The 22,438-nt window shown below is 37.0% G+C and overlaps 1 protein-coding gene across 5 annotated transcripts in view; it reads right to left on the reverse strand.

Annotated features, from left to right (window-relative positions):
* LOC143226265 (uncharacterized) overlaps window positions 1-22,438 on the reverse strand; it is a 69,934-nt gene that overhangs the window by 45,879 nt on the left and 1,617 nt on the right. For all 5 annotated transcript variants that reach the window (XR_013014477.1, XR_013014475.1, XR_013014476.1 and 2 more), the window contains exon 2: window positions 21,555-21,689. The gene's annotated coding sequence lies outside the window, so the exon portion shown is untranslated. The remainder of the gene's footprint in view (window positions 1-21,554; window positions 21,690-22,438) is intronic.

Consider the following 22,438-nt stretch of genomic DNA (forward strand, 5'->3'; position numbering starts at 1 on the left):
CTTAAAACCGTTCCTAAGGTCATTTTGGACACTGCTTACCCCCCGTTGCAAGGGACGTTTCCAACACTTCGTAATCCCCGTTTCTAGTGACATTTCCCTCACTGTTTAAACACGTTGCTAGGGATACTTTCCCCACTGCTTAGCCCCGTTTCTAAGGACATTCCACCACTGCTTACCCACGTTGCTAGGGACATTTCTGACATGGCTGACCCCCATCGCTAGGGACAATTTACCCGGTTCTTACCCCATTGCTAGGGACATTTCCCCTACTGTTTACACACGTTTCTACGGACATTTCCCCACTGGTTACCCACACTTGCTAAGGAGATTTCCCTCACTGCTTATTCTGGTTGCTAGGGACATTTCCGACACTGCTTACGCCTGTTGCTAGGGGTATTTCCCCACTGCTTACCACCCTTTGCTAGGGACCCTGCTTACTGCCCATTTCTAAGGACATTCCCCTACTGCTTACCCACGTTGCTAGGGACATTTTAGACACTGCTTACCCCCGTTGTTAAAGATATTTCCGACACTACTTACCCCCGTTGCTAGGGACATTTCCCCCACTTCTAACCCCTGTTGCTAGAGACATTTGCCCCGCTACTTAACTCCGTTGCTAAAATCATTTCCCCTACTATTTACCTCAGTTGCTAGGGACATTTCCACCACTGATTACACCCCGTTCGTAATGAAATTTTTGACACTGCTCACTCCCGTTGCTATCTACATTTCCCCAGTTCTAACCCCCGTTTCTAGGAATATTTTTCCCACTGCTTACCCCCGTTGCTAGGAACGTTTCCCTTACTGTTTACCACCCGTTGCTAGAGACATTTTCCTCACTTTTCCCCCATTGCTAGGATCCTTTTCCTACTGATCACCCCTGTTGCTAGGGAAATTTCCCCCACTGCTTATCCCCGTTGCTAAAGACATTTCCCCCACTACTCACCCCCATTACTAAAGACGTTTTCAACACTGCTTACCTCAGTTGTCAAGGACATTAAACCCACTGCTTACCTCCATTGTTAGGGATATTTCAGACACTCCTCACTCCCGTTGGTAGGGGCATTTTCGACACTGCTTATATCCCGTTGCTGTGGACACTTCCTGCACTTTTTACCCTCGCTGCTAGGAAAATTTTAGACATTGCCTTACCCCGTTGCTAGGGACATTTCCGACACTGCTTACCCCTGTTGCTGGAGACATTTCCCCACTGCTTACTGCCCATTTCTAAGGACATTCCCCTACTGCTTATCTATGTTGCTAGGGACATTTTAGACACTGCTTACCCCCTTTGTTAAAGATATTTCCGACACTACTTACCCCCGTTGCTAGGGACATTTCCCCCATTGCTTACCCCTGTTGCTTGGGACATTTCCGTCACTGCTTACCCCCGTTGCTAGAGTCATTTCCCTCATTCAATACATCCCATTGCTATGGATATTTCCCCCTCAGCTTACCTCAGTTGCCAAGGACATTAAACTAATTGCTTACCTCCGTTGTTAGGGATATTTCAAACACTGCTTACTCCAGGTGGTAGGGACATTTTCGACACTGCTTATACCCCGTTGCTGGGGACATTTCCCCCAGTACTTACCCCAGTTGTTAGGGATATTTCGGACACTGCTTACTCCCGTTCATAGGGACTTTTCCGACACTGTTTACCCCGTTGCTGGGGCATTTTCCCCACTACTTACCACCATTGCTAGGGACATTTCCCACTGCTTACCCCATTGAAAGGGACATTTCCTTCACTGTTTACCCCCATTGTTAAAAAAATTTTAGACACTGCTTACCCCCTTTGCTATGGACATTTCCGATACTGCTTACTTCCCATTGCTAGGGACATTTCCCACACTTCTTACCCCTCTTGCTAGGGACATTTCCCCGTCTGCTTACTGCCCTTTGCTAGTAACCCTGCTTACCTTCCGTTTCTAGAGACATTCCCTCACTGTTTACATCCGTTGCTAGTAAAATTTTACCCACTGCTTACCCTTGTTCCTAAGGACATTCCCCTACTGCTCACCAACGTTGCTAGGGACATTTTAGACACTGCTTACCCCCGTTGCTAGGGATATTTCCCACTGAATACACCCCGTTGCTAGGGAAATTTCTCCCACTGCTTCATCCAATTGTGAAGGACTTTTCCCTCACTACTTACCCTTGTTACTAAGAGCATTTTAAACACTGCTTACCCCTGTTGCTAGGGGCATTTCAGACACTGTTATACCCCGTTGCTTGGGACATTTCTCCCAATACTTACCCCTGTTGCTAGGGACATTTCCCCCACTGCTTACCACCCTTTGCTAGGGACCCTGTTTACCCCCGTTTCCAGAGACATTTACCTCACTGTTTATACACGTTGCTTTGGAAATTTTCTCCACTGCTTACCCCCGTTGCTAGGGACATTTCGGACACTGCTTACCACTGTTGCTAGGGACATTTCCCCCACTGCTTAACCACGTTCCCAAGAACATTTCATCAACTGTTTACCTTTATTGCTAGGTTCATTCCCCCAGTGAATATACACCGTTGCTAGGGACATTTCCACTACTGCTTACTCCGTTGCTAGGGACATTTACCTTACTGTTTACCTCCGTTGCTAAGGACATTTCCTATCTGCTTACCCCCATTGCTAAGGACATTTCCCCCACTGCTTACACCCGTTGCTAAGGACATTTTCCCACTGATTAACACCGATTCTAGGAACATTTCCGACACTGCTTACCCCTGTTGCTTCTGTCATTTCCGTCCCTGCTTAACACCGTTGTTTGGGACATTCCTTCACTGCCTATACCTGTTTCTAGGGGCATTTCGGACACTGCTTACCTCCGTTGCTATGGACATTTCCGACACTGCTTACCCCAGTTGCTAGCGACATTTCCCCAGTTCTTACCGCCGTTGCTAGGGATATTCTTCCCACTGCTTTCACCCGTTGCTAGGGACATTTCCCCCACTGCTTAACCCCGTTGCTAAAAATATTTTCCCTACTGTTTACCTCAGTTGCTAGGGGCATTTCCCACACTAATTACACCCAGTTGCTAGGGATATTTCCACAACTGTTTACTCCCATTGCTAGGGATATTTACCCCACTTTTTTGCCCTATTGCTAGGGTCCTTTTCTTCACTGATTACCTTTGCTGGTAGAGACATTTCCCCCACTGCTTATTCCCGTTGATACGGACATATCCTACTCTGTCTTCCCCACGATGCTAGGGATATTTCCCTTACAGCTTACCACCTGTTGCTAGAGTCATTTCCCTACTGTTTACCTCTGTTGCTAAAAACATTTCCCGCAGAATACAACCCATTGCTAGTGAAATTTTCCCCACTACGTACTTCCATTACTTAGGACATTTTGGACACTGCTTACCCCCGTTGCTAGGGGCATTTCCGACACTACTTACCCCTATTGCTTTGGACATTTCCCCCACTTCTTACCCCCATTGCTAGGGACATTTCCCACTGATTACCCCGCTTTGAAAGGGACATTTTCTTCACTGTTTACATCCGTTGCTAAGGAAATTTTAGACAGTGCTTACCCCGTTGCTAATGACATTTCCGACACTGCTTATTTCCCATTGCTAGGGACATTTACCTTAGTGTTTACCTTCGTTGCTAAGGTCATTTCCCCCACTCGTTACCACCCTCTGCTAGGGACACTGCTTACCTTCCATTTCTAGACACATTTCCCTCACTGCTTACACCTGTTGCTAGGGATATTTTCCCCACGCTTTACCACCGTTCCTAAAGACATTCCCCCACTGCTTACCCACGTTGCTAGGGATATTTCGGACACTGCTTACTCCCGTTGATAGGGACATTTTCGACACTGCTTATACCCATTGCTGTTGACATTTCCCCCACTACTTACCCCGATTGCTAGGGACATTTCCTTCTGCTTACCCCCGTTGAAAAAGACATTTTCTTCACTGTTTACCCCCGTTGCTAAAGAAATTTTAGACACTGCTTACCCCCGTTGCTAGGGACATTTCCGGCACTGCTTTCCCATTGCTAGGGACATTTCCCACACTTCTTACCCACGTTGCTAGGGACATTTCCTTCTGCTTACCCCCGTTGAAAAAGACATTTTCTTCACTGTTTACCCCCGTTGCTAAAGAAATTTTAGACACTGCTTATCACCCTTTGCTAGGGACATTTCCCCCACTGCTTACCACCCTTTGCTAGGGACCTTGCTTACCCCCCGTTTCCAGAGACATTTCCCTCACTGTTTAAACCCGTTGCTAGGGAAATTTTCCCCACTGCTTACCCCCGTTCCTAAGGACATTCCCCCACTGCTTACCCAGTTTGCTAGGGACATTTTGGACACTGCTTCCTTCATTGCTAGGGGCATTTCCTCCACTGTTTACCACCCGTTGCTAGGGACATTTTCCCCACTGTTTACCTCCGTTGCTATGGACATTTCCCACTGAATACACCCCGTTGCTAGAGAAATTTCCCCCACTTCTTATCCCCGTTGCTAGAGAAATTTCCCCCACTTCTTACCCCCGTTGCAAAGGACATTTCCCCCACAACTTACACACGTTACTAAGGACATTTTGGATATTGCTTTCCCACGTTGGACCGCCGAGTGTTGAGGTGCGTAGCGCGTAAAGTCATCTGTCCACAGTTGCAACACACAGTACCGAGTTCCAAACTGCCTCTGAAAGCAACGTCAGCTCAAAAACTGTTCGTCAGGAGCTTAATAAAATGGGTTTCCATGGCCGAGCAGCCGGAAGTAAACCTAAAATCAAGATGCACAATAACAAGCGTCGGCTGAGCGGTATAAAGCACACCGCCATTGGATTCTGTAGAAATGGAAAAGCGCTCTCTGGAGAAATGAATCATACCTCACTATCTGGCAGTCTGACGAACGAATCTGGGTTTAGCTGACTCCAGAACGCTACCTTCCTGAATGCTTAGTGCCAACTCTAAAGTTTTATGGATGAGGAGTCTGTCAACACTACTCATTAACTGTCGTTTTGTCAGCAATTCAGATAATTTAAAAATGTTTGTGGAAACGTATTTTAATACATTTTAATTTCTGAAGAAAGAAAATTGTAACCAGTTATTTAATTTGTTAACTTGGTTGATCCATTAATGTTTTTAATAAAACTTTGATGCTTCAAATGACTTTATTACAACATAAACTAATTTTAATTCCGTGATTTGTTGTACGCCTGCATTATATTGTGAATAAACTGTTAGTGCCATCTGATCAATGCTTTGAGTATAACTTAGAAACACAATTTGATTTGCTGTATATGTCCAAACTTTTATATATATAAGTATGAAAGAGAAATGAAATTATTGGTAATAGTAAATTTGAGAAATATTTTCACAAAAGTAGCTTTTCTATTTTAAAATAAACTTATTATTAAAGGTAAAATATTTATTAATATTAAGTCTTAGCATATACTAGGGCCGGGCATGGTTAAGGCGCTCGACTAGTAAACATGTTCGCTCTTTCAGCCGTGGGGGCGTTATTATATGATAGTTACTCCCTCTATTTCTTGGTGAAAGAGTTTCCCAGGAGATGGTGATGGGTGGTACTGACTAGCTGGCTTCTCTGTAGCCTTACACTGCTAAATTAAGTACGGCTATCGCAGATAGCCATTTTGTATTTTTGCTCCGAAATTCAAAAAACAAACAAACCATATATTAGAGATTAAAATATTGTGTAAGTTTTGTGTCACACTATTACTACTTCTTGTAAGAAGTAAGGATTATTTTTATTAAACTTATATAGTTTATATGGTATTTGAATTATTATTGTCAATAACAACTCGGTGAAAATGAATTGAACCTACTATTTATGACAAATATGTAAAAGGCCTCCATTGGCACAGCAGGATGTCTGCATACTTATATTGCTAAAAACCGTGTTTCAATAGTCGTGGTGAGTAAAGCACAAATATCCTGTTGTTTTCTTCACCCACGAGTGCGGCGGTAAGTCTACGGATTTACAATACCAAAATCAAGGGTTCGATTTCCCTCGGTGGACTCAACAAATAGCCTGATGTGGCTCAACTATAAAAAAAACACACACACACTTTTTGTCTTACACTGTAAAATTAGGGACGGCTAGCGCAGATAGCCCTCGAGTAGCTTTGCGCGAAATTCAAAACAAACAAAATCCCTTTATTTCACCCGTGTAGGTTAAATTGCACGTGTCACGACGTTTGACGCGTTATTTTCAAAATTTTATTAACTAACATTTTAACCACTTACGTGAATGAGATTAGCATCAAAACGTAGTTCATAATCTAAATTTTAAAATTATATATGTTTTAATTTCTTAATTTAAGAGGAAATGTAAAGACAAAAGTTAAGTATCTATTACTGTATGTCACATAATACCTCCAGCTGTCTTATTACTTAGTTTCTGTTTTATCACGCCCACTATTCAACATGTACAAATACTTAAAGAAATAGAAACTCGAATTTGAGCTACGGACATGATAAATGTAAAATAAGAACCTCCCTCTTCTATGATTTGTCGAGATAGCAATATATTTAGCAAATCAACATGAGTAACTCCGCCCTTCTAACCAATCATTTGAAAGTTCTTAAGTAGTACCACCGACTACTGTGACCAATAGAAAGAGTATTTTACCGGGTACGTAATTCTGACAATTGTTTGTAAATATGTGATCAATAAGACGTTTCTCTGGAAAGGAATGGGATTTTTCAACCCACATATATTTTACTTAGAGACCCGACTAAATTACAGGGATATTAAGGATACTAACACAGTAATTTGATGTGTGTTTTATTTAAAGTTCATATTTGAAGTATACACAACCCGCTCGCAAGTGCAAAGAAAGCTTAATGATAGTACACATGTACGAGTGCACAAGTTCGTACTCGAAATCGGTGATTTTCAAAGTATTTCTCATTTACTTTCTATGTATTAAGAAATACGACTCAAATTTAAACATTTATGAGTAGATAGTTATTTGTATATTTCTACACACATGTAACGAACGGTATATGGTACATGTGGTATACTTTTGTAGGTCAACACAAATATATACTCCTACTGCACTTGTGTTATTGTCTAAACTGAGGTAAATTTGAAACCACATTCAAAATTTGACAACTTTAAAACAAAAGGATAGTAAATTTAATAAGTGCCCGATAAACACGACACACATATGCTGCGAAATTCAACAAAAACCAAATATATGAGTAGTTGTACTTAAACATCTAGAAAACCTATAATGTTTATTGTACAAGCGCAACTTTAAACCATATAATAAGTCGACAGTTTTAACAAAACCAATGCGCTGTCGACTACTTTCTTGACATTGAGAGAGCATGTGACACTGTATGGCACAATGGTCTACGGTTCCACGTGAATGAAGTGGGATTACCGCGTTGAATTATTCGCTGGTTATCTAACTTTTTGAAAAATAGAAAATGTAGAGTAAATGAACCTTTTCTGAGTACTTTACTCCAGAAACTGGCGTCCCTCAGGGAGAGATAGTTAGCCCTATACTCTTCATCATGTGTGTAAACAATTTACCATTGAAGGGTCCCAAGCATGGATTCTCCTCACAGTTTGCTGATGATGTGGCAGTCTGGTAATAGTAGCAGCCATAAACATACAACCACGATTAAACAGAATAATCGAATACTGTCAAAAATACAGAATAAAAATAAATACAGCAAAAACACAACTTGTCGTCTCTACAAAATTGATAAAATACAAAAAAAAAAAACTACAGCCTGAAATATATGTGAATGTAATACTACTTCCGCCTTCCACATCGGCAAAATTTCTAGGTCTAACCTATGATTCAAAATTAACATGGATTAACCATGTAAATGAAATAAAATTCTGGCGAAGAACCAACTGCTTGGAGTCTAACTGGCAAGAATAGTAGAGCATCAACAGACAACATACTAAAAATTTACAAAACACACATTAGACCAGTAAATGACTACGCAGCTCCAGCATGGATAACTGTAAGTGACAAAACAATTAAAACGAAGTTACAAACAATCCAAAACACACTCTTCTCAACAGCATATAGTTTCCAGAGCAACATCATCCAAATTTACACATTTAAACATACCAATCATACCAGATAGACTCCTACATAGCACAATAAAGTATTTTGATAAAAATTGGATGAAAAATGAATTATTAAACTAACAAGAGAGGAACTTCATACATGATGAAGGTAGTCCTAAACACTTCTACCAGATCAAAATACATTTTAAACACAAAAATAAATAAATGAAAAAAAGATAAAATAATAATATATATTTAGAAAAAGGGCCACCATCAAACTAGACTTCCTACTGATAGGGCAAAATAATATTTATATATACATACCAGTAAATAAACATTGATCTTAAAAGGGTCGGAGTAAATTCAGTTCACTATGAACCTAAAGTAGTGAGTAACACCAACCAACACTGCATGATCATATAAGTAAAGAAAGGCGGAAGAGGTCAAAGAGCACCTGACCCTTCAGAGTACATATGATACCCAAGAGAAAATAAACAATACGCATTGCTCTATTTATTCTCGAATTTTGCCTTTTTCATTGACACGTTTAACATTAACTTCCGACATGTGAAGATATCTTCCAAGATGAAAATTAAAATTTATTTGAATTTCGCATAAAGCTACAGCAGAGGGCTATCTGCGCCAGCCGTCCCTAATTTAGCAGTGTAAGAGTAGAGGGAAGGCAATTGGTCATTGCTACCCACCGCCAACTTTTGGGCTACTGTTTTACCAACGAATAGTGGGATTTACCGTCACGTTATAACGCCCCAACGGTTGAAAGGGCGAGCATGTTTGGTGCGACTGGGTTCGAATCCGAGACCAGATTACGAGTCGAACGCCTTAACCCACTTAGCCATGCCGGGCCCAAAGTGAAAGATATACTCAGTAATAGATATTAACTACTTAATAAAATAAGCTGTTCAAGGCGTCGAGTTTAATACCTTCACGTGTAACTTTTGTTTGTGCGGGCATTGCGGTTATTACAGCACCTAGTAAAAATAATTTCATCTCCATTATAACTTAATGTCTGCTAATTTAAACGTTTCATGTAACGAAGGTAATAAAATTTTCCTAATTTTTGTGTTGCTAAGAGACCAATTCATTATTAATATTATTATTATTGTAAGCACGTGTTTTTATAATGCTTAGAAGCAACAAAAATATTAGACAAATAATGTATTATAAAGTTACCGATTAAACGCCGAAAGCTGACAAAGTACAGAAACTAGAAGAAGAAAAACTTGTGGTAACACCACAAAGCCACAATTCAATTTTAAAACAGCTATGATTTGAATTCAAAATATACAAATTTAAAAAGAAGTGGAAACAAATCTAAAGATTACGTGTTTGTTTTCTTATTGCAAAGCCACATCGAGCTATCTGCTGAGCCCACCGAGGGCTAAAGATTACGCGATTTTTATTACAAAATATTTGTTCGATAATCACAATTACTGTTGTGAAAACAGCTCGTCTGGCAGGTATATTACATGACTTAAGAGTAAACAAAAACAAAAATGTACTTCGTCAGAAATTATAGTTTATATATTTTAGACAAATGTCCTTGGTCTGATACAAGTCTGTCATTCAGAGTCCTATATACAACAGTCGTTTAGTTTAACAGTAAACGATTGGCTTGAATTATAGTGAATAAAATCCTTAAACGCGTAATCTTCGCTCACTATTAAAGTGTTATTGTTGTGACAGTTACAAAATATCAAAGATATCACATTACATAATTTATGCCTCTCGGGGATTTTTGTCATGAAACAAAAGAATCGTGATGTAATGAGTGATTAATCTCTAAAGCCATCCAAGTGTTGCTCGTGGTAGGGTAAATGGGACTTCAGGTTGTACCTACAGAAATATTGAATGCAAGCTAACGAGGCTATAACTTCATTAAACATGTCACTGGTGAGGTTTCATTTGGAATATTGTGTTCAGTTTTATTTTGCATTTCGAACAAAACTACACGAGGGCTATCTGCGTTAGCCGTCCTTAATTTAGCAGTGTAATACAAAAGGGAAGGCAGATAGTCAACATCACTCACCGTCAACTCTTTTACCAACGAATAGTGGGATTAAGCGCTACATTATGAAGCCCTCATGGCTGAAAGAGCAAGCATATTGGGTGTGACCGAGATTCAAACCCGCGACCCTCCGCTTACGTGCCTTAACCACCCGGCCTATTGTGTTTAGTCTTAAGTTTCTTATTTTTGGGAAGATATTAAATTATTGAAAAGGGTTCAGAGAAGGGTTACTTCGGTACCTAGGATAGAGGGGCTTGTCATGTGAGGAGAGGTTGAAATCAAAACGTTTGATTGGCCTTTGGATGTTGTAGTGGCAGTAAATATAAGTGAGCTCAAAAGAAAGCTTCATTAGTATATGAATGATTAGAGTTGATTTTAAATATTTTTACTTATATTAATTTATGTAGGGGATGGAACAGCCGAGGTGGACCAACAGGTTACATGTTTTCCCAAAACGTTGTGTTAATAGCCGTGTCGTTTTATGTATCAAATCACAAAATCTTCATTGTAAGAAAAGTAACAAATTGTTCAAAAAAGAGATACTATAATCATGTTACTAAAAATTATTAATCGCTCGATTTATAATTAAAGAATCACACAGTAAGTTGATTTAGGCTGACTGTATTAGTTATACTCATACTGACCAAATTCATATGCAAAAAACGGCTCGTTTGGGCTGAGAAAACACTTTACATAGAAGAGCGAACAACGTTTCGACCTTCTTCGGTCATCGTCAGGTTCACAAAGAAAGAGGTAACTGACCGGAAGCTGACCACATGTTTGAAAGGGGTTGTGTAACTGTGTGTCGAAATGTAGAGGGCGGTATTAGGCGGTATTAATGTCTCTTACAAAAAAGAGACATTAATTGCATAAAAAACCTAAAACAAGACAAAAACATAAAAATTCTAAAAGCAGATAAAGGTAACGCTATAGTCATAATGAACACGAATGAATACATCCAAAAAATGAATAACATCCTATCAGACACGAACAAATTTAAACCAATACACACAAATCCAACAAAGACACACGAGACGCAACTGAACAAATTACTACTACAAATGAAAAAAGCCAACACAATTTCACAAACACTTTATTCCTACCTACGTAAAACCGACTCACGCACACCGCAAATATACGGCATCCCCAAACCTCATAAACCAGATTGTCCATTACGACCAATAATGTCAACATATGAATCGTTTAATTACAACCTTGGTAAATACATAGCATGGGCATTCTCCAAATATGTAACATCAGCCAGCTCATTTATCAAAAACTCTTTTAATTTCAAGTCTAATCTAAATCAACTTAATCATAAAGCCTTAATGGCCAGTTTCGATGTTATATCCCTCTTTACAGAAGTTCCAACCACTGAAGCCTGCAAGATAGCCTTAGAACTCTATATCCGAGACCCTAACCCAACTATAGAAATTCCCAGTAACCAGTTAGCAACCCTCATAGAATTCACCACGATAAAGACAAACTTCATGTTCAACAACCAAAACTATATACAAACAAACGGCCTAAGCATGGGCAACCCAGTATCACCAGTTCTAGCCAATATTTTTATGACACAAGTTGAAACACAAGCAATTAACACAGCATTACATCCACCACTATACTGGTATAGATATGTAGATGACACGGTTGCGGGATTCAAATCTACAGAACACATACTTAATTTTTTCAATCACATTAACTCTATACATCCCAACATCAACTTCACATGTGAACAGGAAGAAAACAATCAAATATCATTTCTTAACCTCAAAATTACAAGAACTGATACACAATTTCAAACAGAAATCCACCGAAAAATCACCCATACTGGACTATACATTCCTTGGGACTCAGCACATGAAACAAAACAAAAACTCAACATACTAAGAAACCAAATAAACACAGCCATAAAACTATGCTCACCAGATAAAATTAACGATGAATTAGACAAATTAAAACAATACTTCACCAACATCAATAAGTTTCCTCCACAAACCGTAGAAAACATTATACGCACACACCTAGACAGAAAGCAAAATCAACCAACTAAAGTAAATACAGCTCACGAATCAAAAAACCACGAAACCATATACTGCTGTATACCATATATTCCCGACATCAGCAAACAAATAACCAACATTTGGCAAAAATTAGTAACAAAATATGACATTCCAATTAATACCAAATTTATTCAAAAACCCGGCACAAAACTGAGGTCTATACTATGTAAAAACTACACTGACAAACACCACACCAACATTATTTATAAAATACAATGTGATAACTGCCACGACTTCTATTTTGGAGAAACAAGTAGAAAAATGGAAACCAGATTCAAAGAACATAAAAAAGTCACCTTCACACGTTTTCGAACACTGCAAGTCAAATAAACACAACATAACCATAGAAAACACTCAAATACTAAATAAAGAAACAAACATAAACAAACGTAAAATTAAAGAAGCCTTACTTATACAACAACTTAAACCCAAAATAAACCAATATAAAGGAACGCCTTTATACCTATATTAATATAATAAATAAAATTATATATTCAAACATCTAATACCGCCCTCTACATTTCGACACACAGTTACACAACCCCTTTCAAACATGTGGTCAGCTTCCGGTCAGTTACCTCTTTCTTTGTGAACCTGACGATTTATCAGGTATAATAGCTAAGTCGATAAAAGCAGTTCGTTTTCGTTCTATTATCTTTAATATCTGAAAGAATAGAAATAGAATTGAATATGAGGAGAACATAAAAGGTGGAACGTAAACGTGTCAGAGAGGAAAGGGTATAACGGTACAACGATATTAATGTATTCTAGTGACACTTGAATCAGGTATCTAATGACAATTAGTATTTATTATGATAGTGTATTGTTCAGTCTGATGATAAAAAGAGAATTGTTACGTTTCAACTCACCAACAGATAGCGGGTCAACAATGATCAACGTACTTTTTATATTTATTTTTTGTTTTTTATTACTAAGTCGTTTACTTCTCTTATGTGTTTCTGTTTAACATTAATTCCATCAACCTTTAAACTTTGTTCACCAACTTTCATCATCCCAGTGAGTAAACTCAATGTTTTATTATCTCATCCGGGTTACGAACTATACAGATAATACAGTAACGTGTCATATATCACCCAGAAGACACCAAAATGACGTCATACATTGGATGCTTAACACTGCAATTCGTACTGTTGTGAAGTAGTAAAACGTGTGACTGTCATGAATCACGAAAAGAATTAGGCAATCTGCAGACTAGAACACAATGTGGCATGTGACCTGAAAAGCGAATAAAAATATTTGTTACTCCTAAACTTGGATTTATTTACTCTTGAAACAGAAAATTTTCGAAGTCTTGTTTCAGTACTTAAAACTAGGTTTACTATTTTTTAAGTTTATTTTCAAAGTTCGCGCAAAGCTACATGAGGGCTATCTGCCATAATCATCCTTAATTTACCAATGTAAGACAAGGGGGGACAGCTAGTCACCACCACCCATCGCCAACTCTTGGACTACTATTTCACCAACGAATAGTGGGATTGACCGTCACATTATAATGACATTCTGACTGAAAGGGCGAGCATGTTTGATGCGACGGGGATTCGAACCCGGGATACTCACATTTAGAGTCGAGCGCCTTAACCACCTGGTCATGCTTAGCCTATTCTTTAGGTCTAGTATCTTTCACCCGTTAATATATTTTTAAATCTAGGAGGTTTTATTTAAATATATTTTAACACTTTCCCAACATTGTTTCACCCTAATAGTAAAACGGTACTTTTGTTAACATCACATTAAATATTAATATGAACATTTTAAAATTACTGGATTTTTAGAATAATACAAAATATTTCTAATTGCACATACCTAAAAATGCACGTCTGCTTGTGTTTCGTGTAACAGGACTTAAGCCTTTATTTAATAAATACGGCCTATATTCGTTGGATAAGTTAACACTAAGTTTTGTTCGTTTTTTACTTTCGTTTACTGAGGACAAAGTTTATCCTTCGTAATACTATCAACAGGCAAACTTATGCTATTTTACTATCTTACGTTAGACCTTTTCAAAAAATGTTAATACATCGTACAAAATGTATACGAAATTATATTTATACTCGCCTTTTGCTTGCATTAGTTAAGTGCGTGCGCGCATATTTAAAGAGTATGATTTAAAACACGCATTTTCAAGACAGACAAAATTGATTATCACAATAATAAACACTATCTCTGTTGTCCTGTTGATAATACAACTTAAAGTACGTGTACAATAGTATAGAAATACTGCTGGTAAAACTATAAGGTATTTAAACTCTGATATATTTATAATACAAATCGGTAAAACGTAATCAGGAACACAATATTTTAAATGTTACATTTCAGGTATATTTTGAAGTAGAATAATTATAAAATACTACTTTGGTGACTGGTTTTCAACTAGACATTATAAAGCTTCCAAAATCTGGAAGAAAGACTTCAAAATTGCTGTTGTTGCCATAGCATGTGTCTCCCATCTGGGATGAGAGGAATTTTAACACACTTTTATTTCCAAGACAAGTTTTAAGAATTTTCCACTGGCTACTTGAGGCTGACAAAAATGTATAAAGCAAATGCATCATAGAGAAAAAAATTAGCTGCGACTTGACAGCAGTCAACAGAACCTCGGCCTATCAGATTTAATGAATGGGCTGTACAGGGCACATGTGTGTCAAACTTATTTTCTTCTAAAATCTTTTGCTAGTTACAATATTTAAGCCTGACGTTATTGTCACTCATTTATCAGATAACAACGCTATTGTTAGGCCTAATGCTAATACATTGCAACTGAGGCCACTAACGTTAAGCCTAATACTCAGTATTAACCTTGCTCACATGAACTTGCTCAATTCATGCACCTTTCCAGACAATCCTAAATTAATTTTGTTGATTTGTCAGTTCTTTACAGTATCTTCGTACGACCACGGTACCACAGTACTGTACTGCTACTAGTAGTATGGTGTATACATAACAATGTTAAGACTTGTTGTCGTACATGTCGAAGTCTTACGTAATTTCGCTAAAAAGTCGAATTGTCGTCTTTAGACTGCTCCGATCATTCGATTGTTTTCCCAGCTTTTTAGAAATGTAATAGAACACAAAGGCGCTCGAAATGCAATTTTCGCTCTAAACATGCTTATGGAAAGATCACTGGAAGTACAAAAGGATTTATACCTATGTTTTATCGATTATTCTAAAGCCTTTGACAAAGTGAGACATGGTGACCTATTCGACATGTTGTCAGACCTGAACATCGATGCTAAAGATCTAAGAATCCTTAGAAACCTTTACTGGCAGCAAATGGCAGCTATCAAAATTGAAAATGAATTGAGTGAATATAGACCAATTGAAAGAGGAGTGAGGCAGGGATGTGTATTTTCACCAGATCTTTTTAACTTATACAGCGAAATAATCCTACGAAACATCAATGAACATCAGGGAGTCAAAGTAGGCGGATGCAATATCAACAACTTGCGCTACGCTGATGACACAGTCCTCATTGCGGACTCCGAACGCAATCTACAGACTCTTCTCACAACAACAGTAGACGAGAGTGAAGAAAAAGGCTTGCAGTTAAATGCAAAGAAAACAGAGTGCATGGTTATCTCAAAACAATCAATTACACCCACATGTAGAATAACCGGCAAGGACGTGAGAATAAAACAAGTCGAAAGCTTCAAATATTTGGCCATAACATCAAATGCAAAGAGTGACACAGAAATAAAGAAAAAAATTGCAATGTCCAAGGATACTTTCAATAAAATGAAGTCCATATTCACAAACAGGAACATAACAAATGTTACTAAAATTAACACCTTGAAATCATATGTATGGTCTGTTCTCTTATATGGCTGTGAGAGCTGGACACTGAACAAAAATACAGAGAAGAGATTAGAAGCTGCTGAAATGTGGTTCCTCAGAAGGATGCTAAAAATATCATGGACTGAAAGAAAAAACAAATGTGGAAGTCATGGAACTGACAGGATACAAAAGGTCCCTCATGAAAACTATAAGAAAGAGACAAATGGAATTTCTAGGACACATCTGCAGGAAGAATGGGATAGAGAAACAGATGCTATGTGGAAAAATAGAAGGAAGGAAAAGCAGAGGGTGTCAAATAACTAAATATATCGACAGCCTCAATAACTATGTCACCAAGAACTCAATGAGCAACGCCGAGTTGATAAGGAGGACTGACAACAGAGAGGTCTGGCATGCCATGGTCGTCGATGTCTGCCGCAGAGTTGACACATGAAGAAGAAGAATAGAACACATACTGATCTTAATTTATAGTTACAAAATAGCTGAATTACACCTAAAAGTTTGTCGTCGTTGTCTCTGTGTTTCTGTCTCGGATTGCTCGTTCGTCTCATAAACAAATATCGCCAGTTGGCCGAGCCGGGTAGGGGCATTATGACGTCAGGATAGGATTAATGAAAAAAATAAGAAGAATACAACTGTGATCTGCATTGTTGAGTCTAAAAATGGCATATTTGAATTTTTTTTGCTGGTTATGGGGATAAAAATAAGGGTGTCCGGTCTCAAATCACATTTAAGACCAGGCACCTTTGTTTTTATCCCCTAAGTAATTCTCAGCTTCAGATCTATTCATATTATTACATAATCACAAGGCTATACATACATGTCCAATAACTCTTATAGGTTGCATGTAATCTGTAAACGGTGGTATTTCTACAGTGGCATTCCTTTCTAAAATTTTTCTTTGGTATGATAAATTTCAAAACGTACTCACATACAAAGGACATTTTTTTTTAACAGCAAGTTATTTGAAGCCAAACAAATTACGGCTCAGAAAAGGTTCCGTGAGAAACACTTATAAAAATATTACAAAACACACAAATAATGCAGTACTAAATCAAATAAAACTGAAGCAAATGAGACAATAACCCAAGTATAAGGCACGAAAACAGAAGGCGTAAAAACATTAAACTAGCCACCTCTCTGTACACGTCTGTCACCATTTAGTTTGACTTATGTTTCTGTGGTACTATTTTCTTATTTTCCTGTAGATGTAACTGAATAAAGCAGTAAAAGATAAAAAAGCAGTTCCACTACCTTCAATTTCTTATAAATAGCCACAGCAGAAGGAGTGATTTAAAAAATATTTCATCTTGTAGGTCAGACATTATAACATACTTTCACTTGAAGTTTTATCGATATTCTGTTTCACCCTTAACAATAATCTTTCTCAAATCAATTACTTCTTACTTCAGGTACACAGACTAGAAATTTCTCGAAACTTTAGTCACTAATGGAGCCAAAGTAAACATTTTTAACAATGCAGAGTAAAGTCAAACACGGCAGATAATGTTTGTTTGTTTTTCTTATAGTAAAGCCACATCGGGCTATCTACTGAGTCCACCGAAGGGAATCGAACCACTGATTTTAGCGTTACAAGTCCTTAGACTTGTCGCTGTACCAGCAATGGACAATACATTTTTATTTCTTTTATTTAAATTTAATTGTTCAGCGCCTTATGTATTGTTTTACTTTAATTATCTGTTTGAGGAAAGAAGCACCATTTCCAATGAGAGTTGGGGTGTTAGATATCCAGCTTCTCTAATCGCTTCAAACTTCATAGAGCGACAATTTGGCCAAACTACTACTACTACCATCAGACTGTTATATAAATTTAAGGTTCCTTCTTCGGAGTCTTCAACAGAATGTACTTCATGATCATGAGAAACCTACTTGAAGTAATACTGTCTTTCAACACGGTTAGTATGGGTATTAAAACTTTTATTAAAAACAACGTTCCAAACTTCTTATGACACCTTTAGGTAAACAAAGAGAGTTTGCACACTTGTGCATTTTCGTTAGATGACACTTTACAACTATGTTTTTGAAGGCTGACTTAATTTCTTTGTGTTTCCCCTTCTTTATTCATATACATTTCATAATAATATTTCACCACAAGAAACAAAATAATAAAGCTACACAAGTTGCTCGTACTATCACCTTCCATAAATTCATGATATTTAGACATCACCAAGGTTTTGACATTCCCTGTTTTCAGACTTCTTTTTGTACTTTTCTGTTTATCGAACCTGTCGATCATTTCATTCAACAAAAAACACCACTCTGATAAGTTGTACCTGAGAATTTGAGACTGGACTGTAAATTTCGTCATAACAATGAAGCTGAGTGTATATACTTTTGATTATTGAATTCCTATTGTTATTTGAGCATACATGACTTAAGGATCATGCAATTCACTCCAAAACCTAAGATTTTGTGTGATTGGAAATTCGCGCAAAGATAGTCCAGAGCTATCTGTCACAGACGTCCCTAATGTAATAGTGACACATCACTGGAAAGCAGCTAGTCAACATCATCCACTGACAAAATTTGGGGTTTCTCGTTCAAGTTGTTGTTCTTGTAAAGTTTGTAGCGGTTAGACGAGTTGATTGTTTAACTCAATTAAAAATTGTCATACACAATAGGAATGAAATTATTATTAAAACAATACACGTTTTATAAGTTTTTTGTACAATTAAATGATATATTATGCGCATTATGCGATAAGTTGCCATGTCGGAGATACCCAGTGATTCAGGTTTAACAGACCGTAATTTTGAACCAAAAACCATTGGAAAGGTAATCAGTCCATACCATTTACCGTCTGAAGAGTTTTCTTGGAGAAAAAGTGCAATTGGCTGTTATTATTATGACGCACACACAGCTGAAAGAACGAAGCGTGGTCAGTAGTACCACTTCTCAAACACAAGACCCAAACAGAATAAGAACATGATCATAAGGACGTAAGAATATAACATTTTGTTCGTCACCAATATTCCAAATGTTGGCGGTGTTTGATATTGATTAGTTGTTTTCCCTCTACTCTATCACTTCAAAGTCAGGGACTGCTGACACAGATAGTTATCACAAAATTAAAAACAACCAATCAGTCCCTCAGGTCTTAGTACCCGATATGGATTATATCGCTTCATTACAGACCCATCATACTGAAGACGTCATACTGTATAAAACGAAATGCAAGAAAACTTAGGGAGTGACGTACCCATAGCTCAGGACTTCAAGACTGACCTGCAATTTCAGAGCTCCACGTCATAGCTCTTCAAGTGTACAGCGAATCCATCTTGATGGGCCTCTTCGAAGAACTAACTTGTATGTCATCCATACAAAAAGAGTGAGAACCGTGCCGAAAAACAACTAGCTTACCCCATGAATCCGAGGAATACGGGCCTAAACAACGAAAGCATTTGCGGCCTATTGTTCACCTCTTTAAGCAAACTTCCACTTTTACAACCACAAAAAAGAAGAAGACAACCGTTACCAGTGATCCAGATTATGGGACTGAAGGTCCTTGCCTGAATCCAGTTACTACTGAACGACATAATGCCCTGCACTTTGGTGCTGTGATGGCATGTTATAAGAGTGACAGTCAAACAATAGTAGTTCAAGAGTCAAACATATATTTCAATCAAGATTAGATTTCAGAAATTAGTGTTTAATTCACGTTACCTTAAAATTGAAAATTCCCACGAGGGAAGGCAGACAGTCAGTATATAGCTTCCTCCACTATCATTTTGGTTGCCCCAAGTGGGCCTGGTCTGGCTAGGTGGTTAAGGCGATCGAATCGTAATATGAAGATCGCGGCTTCGAATCCCAGTCCTACCAAACATGCTCCCAACTTTTAGCCTTGGGAACGTTATAATGTGTGGCCGATCTCCTATTCGTTGGCACTGTTAAATTAGGAACGGTTAGCGCAGATAGCCCTCATGTACTTTTGCGCGAAATTTAAAAAAAAAGAAAAAAGAATAACGACTATGATACACACGTAGTTCTGAAATGCGATGTGTAATAAGTTGTTTGTTTGTCATCAAATGCCAACATAGACCCTCTAATCCAAAATATAACATGCTAATCATTAAATCACACCGAGCCCAACATTGGACTTCATTCTCCTCATTACTGTTGAGATGTTTTCGTAGTTTTAAACATAAACATAAAAAATGTGCACTAAAAACTGTTCGATGAAGTTGGGTTTTCAATCATTGACCACAATAAAAGAAGAAACACTTTTTAATAACTTAAAAGGTTTGTCAAGGAAAACTGGACATTCAAATGTGCACTTTCAATCTTTATTGTTTTTTTCTGAGCCTAAATTCAACTAATGATTGCTGTCCCTTTCTAAAGGTTCAAAGTCCAATCACTAGCTTCAGTCAATGATGTCTAATTTTAATATTCGATGACATAATAAAGTAAATAAACAGTATTTGTGATATATATGTACTCATAAAGAAACTAATAACAAATGAAAGTTTAATATTAAGAGCACAATACTGATTTTAATGAATACAAACCTATCCTGAAAAATACTTAGTACTAAAAAGAAGAACAGGTTTATACGTTCACAAACTCTTATCCATGAATCAGATTTTAATAACCCTTGAGGTTTGTCATCACTTGTAATTATCGCAACACATTTTATATATATATTTTCACCATAAACAGAAGTAATCTTGCTGATGTTTCCCGTCTTTCTTGCCTTCTTTACTTCTCGATTGTTTTCACTTATCGTCGACAGATTGGTAAGATCTGTCTGTTTTTCCTTTATTTATTTAAACTGAATCTAGCTACAGATATAATTTTAACAGCACTCTCATGATTAAGCAATAAATAATTGTCTAGATTCCTTAGCTAAGTGTATTCAGTCATAATATTTCATTATTTCACACCATCAAATATAGTATCTCACATGAAGGCGAATGTATCAACATAGTACCTCATATAAAGTCGGAGGTCTTAAATTAATACCAAGCCTGAAATCAGATGTATCAACATAATATCTCGTATGAAAGAAGGTACAAGAATATAGTATCTCACATGAAGGAAGATATTTCTAACAGCAGTTTGGGCACACAAACCAAACTTTACTGAAGCATTTAGGTAAGTAATATAAATAACACTGTCGTTCAACAAAATGAGAAACAAAAAAGTGTGTTTTTCTTTTAGTTTATTATATATTAAATTTAAAACAATGTATTTTGTATCATTTTATTTACTTATGAGAAATACTTGAAAAATCATTGCACAAAAATTTAGTAAATAATAGCAACTATGACGAAAAACATGTTTAATCATCACACAGAATTTCGGTAAGTAGTATTAGCTATAACTGAAAACCTTTTTTTGGTTTTATTCGTAAGGTTAATTAAATGTACTGACTTTTAAACTTCCAAAAAGAGACATTGAACACACTTAACATTTTGAAATGTGAGAGCGCTACAACTGAACACCTAACCCTATTATTCAATTAAAAGATAGTCGGTATTGAAGTCAAATACTCTCCCACAACTGTATGATAAAATGATTAATTCTTGTGTTCCACATACTTTAAATATCAAGAACTGAAACATAACATGTATATTTCTACAATGCAATAAAACATCGAAATAAGAGCTAGCTTTACCGTTCACCAAGGATACCTTACAGCTGCAGGTTTTGAAGCCCAGATGAATGGTGCTTAAAAACCAGTTGAATCTTGAGAGAGTCGTATTTAAATCCGATTTACGTGATGTATCGATTACGTGAAGCCGAGAAAAAACTGAAAATATAAGTTATTAATAACAGAAATATGTATAATTCTTTAAGCCTAACGATATCTTGATTTAATGTCTTAAAATTTTTAATTAAGTAAGTACGATATTTCTTGCATTTATACTACATTTTCACATTAGACACTAACAATAAAGTATAAAATCTGACTTATTCCACATAAGGAAATTAAGTTATTTTATTTAGTCCCAAAGTTACTTAGTTTAAAAGATCGTTACTCACCTTTTTTAAACAACAAAACAAAAATCTATCTAGTTAATTCAACCTATACAAATCTTTATAAACTATACAGAAGTAAACCAGCTGGTATCTTTAACTTCTATTTACTCGCTTTAACAACACACTTCATTAATTAAATAAATCACCTAGACACAGTTAGTTTCATAAGGTATATCTCAGTTATATAACATAAGTATTTTGTTATGTAATAACAATGGCTATATAGAGTGTATCAGGGTTTCAGCTAGGTTTTCCTAAGGATACACCTCACTAGACTGCATGACAAGAATATAACTGGTTTTATTTTTCGAAGATAGTTTTCACAATTAAAACTGTTTTCGTCACCGCTATTGCAGAAGATCAAAACAGTATTTCAATTTCGTATTTACTTTTAATATTGCAGAATAAGGGAAAATGTGGGTTGTTATAAATATCTATTGTCACGGATATGTTACTTAGTAATTAATAAATTTACATGTTTAATAACTTAAAATATTGTTTTAAAAATTAAAATTCAAA

The sequence above is a fragment of the Tachypleus tridentatus genome, chromosome 9, assembly GCF_004210375.1.
Source record: "Tachypleus tridentatus isolate NWPU-2018 chromosome 9, ASM421037v1, whole genome shotgun sequence".
Lineage (NCBI taxonomy): Eukaryota > Metazoa > Arthropoda > Merostomata > Xiphosura > Limulidae > Tachypleus > Tachypleus tridentatus.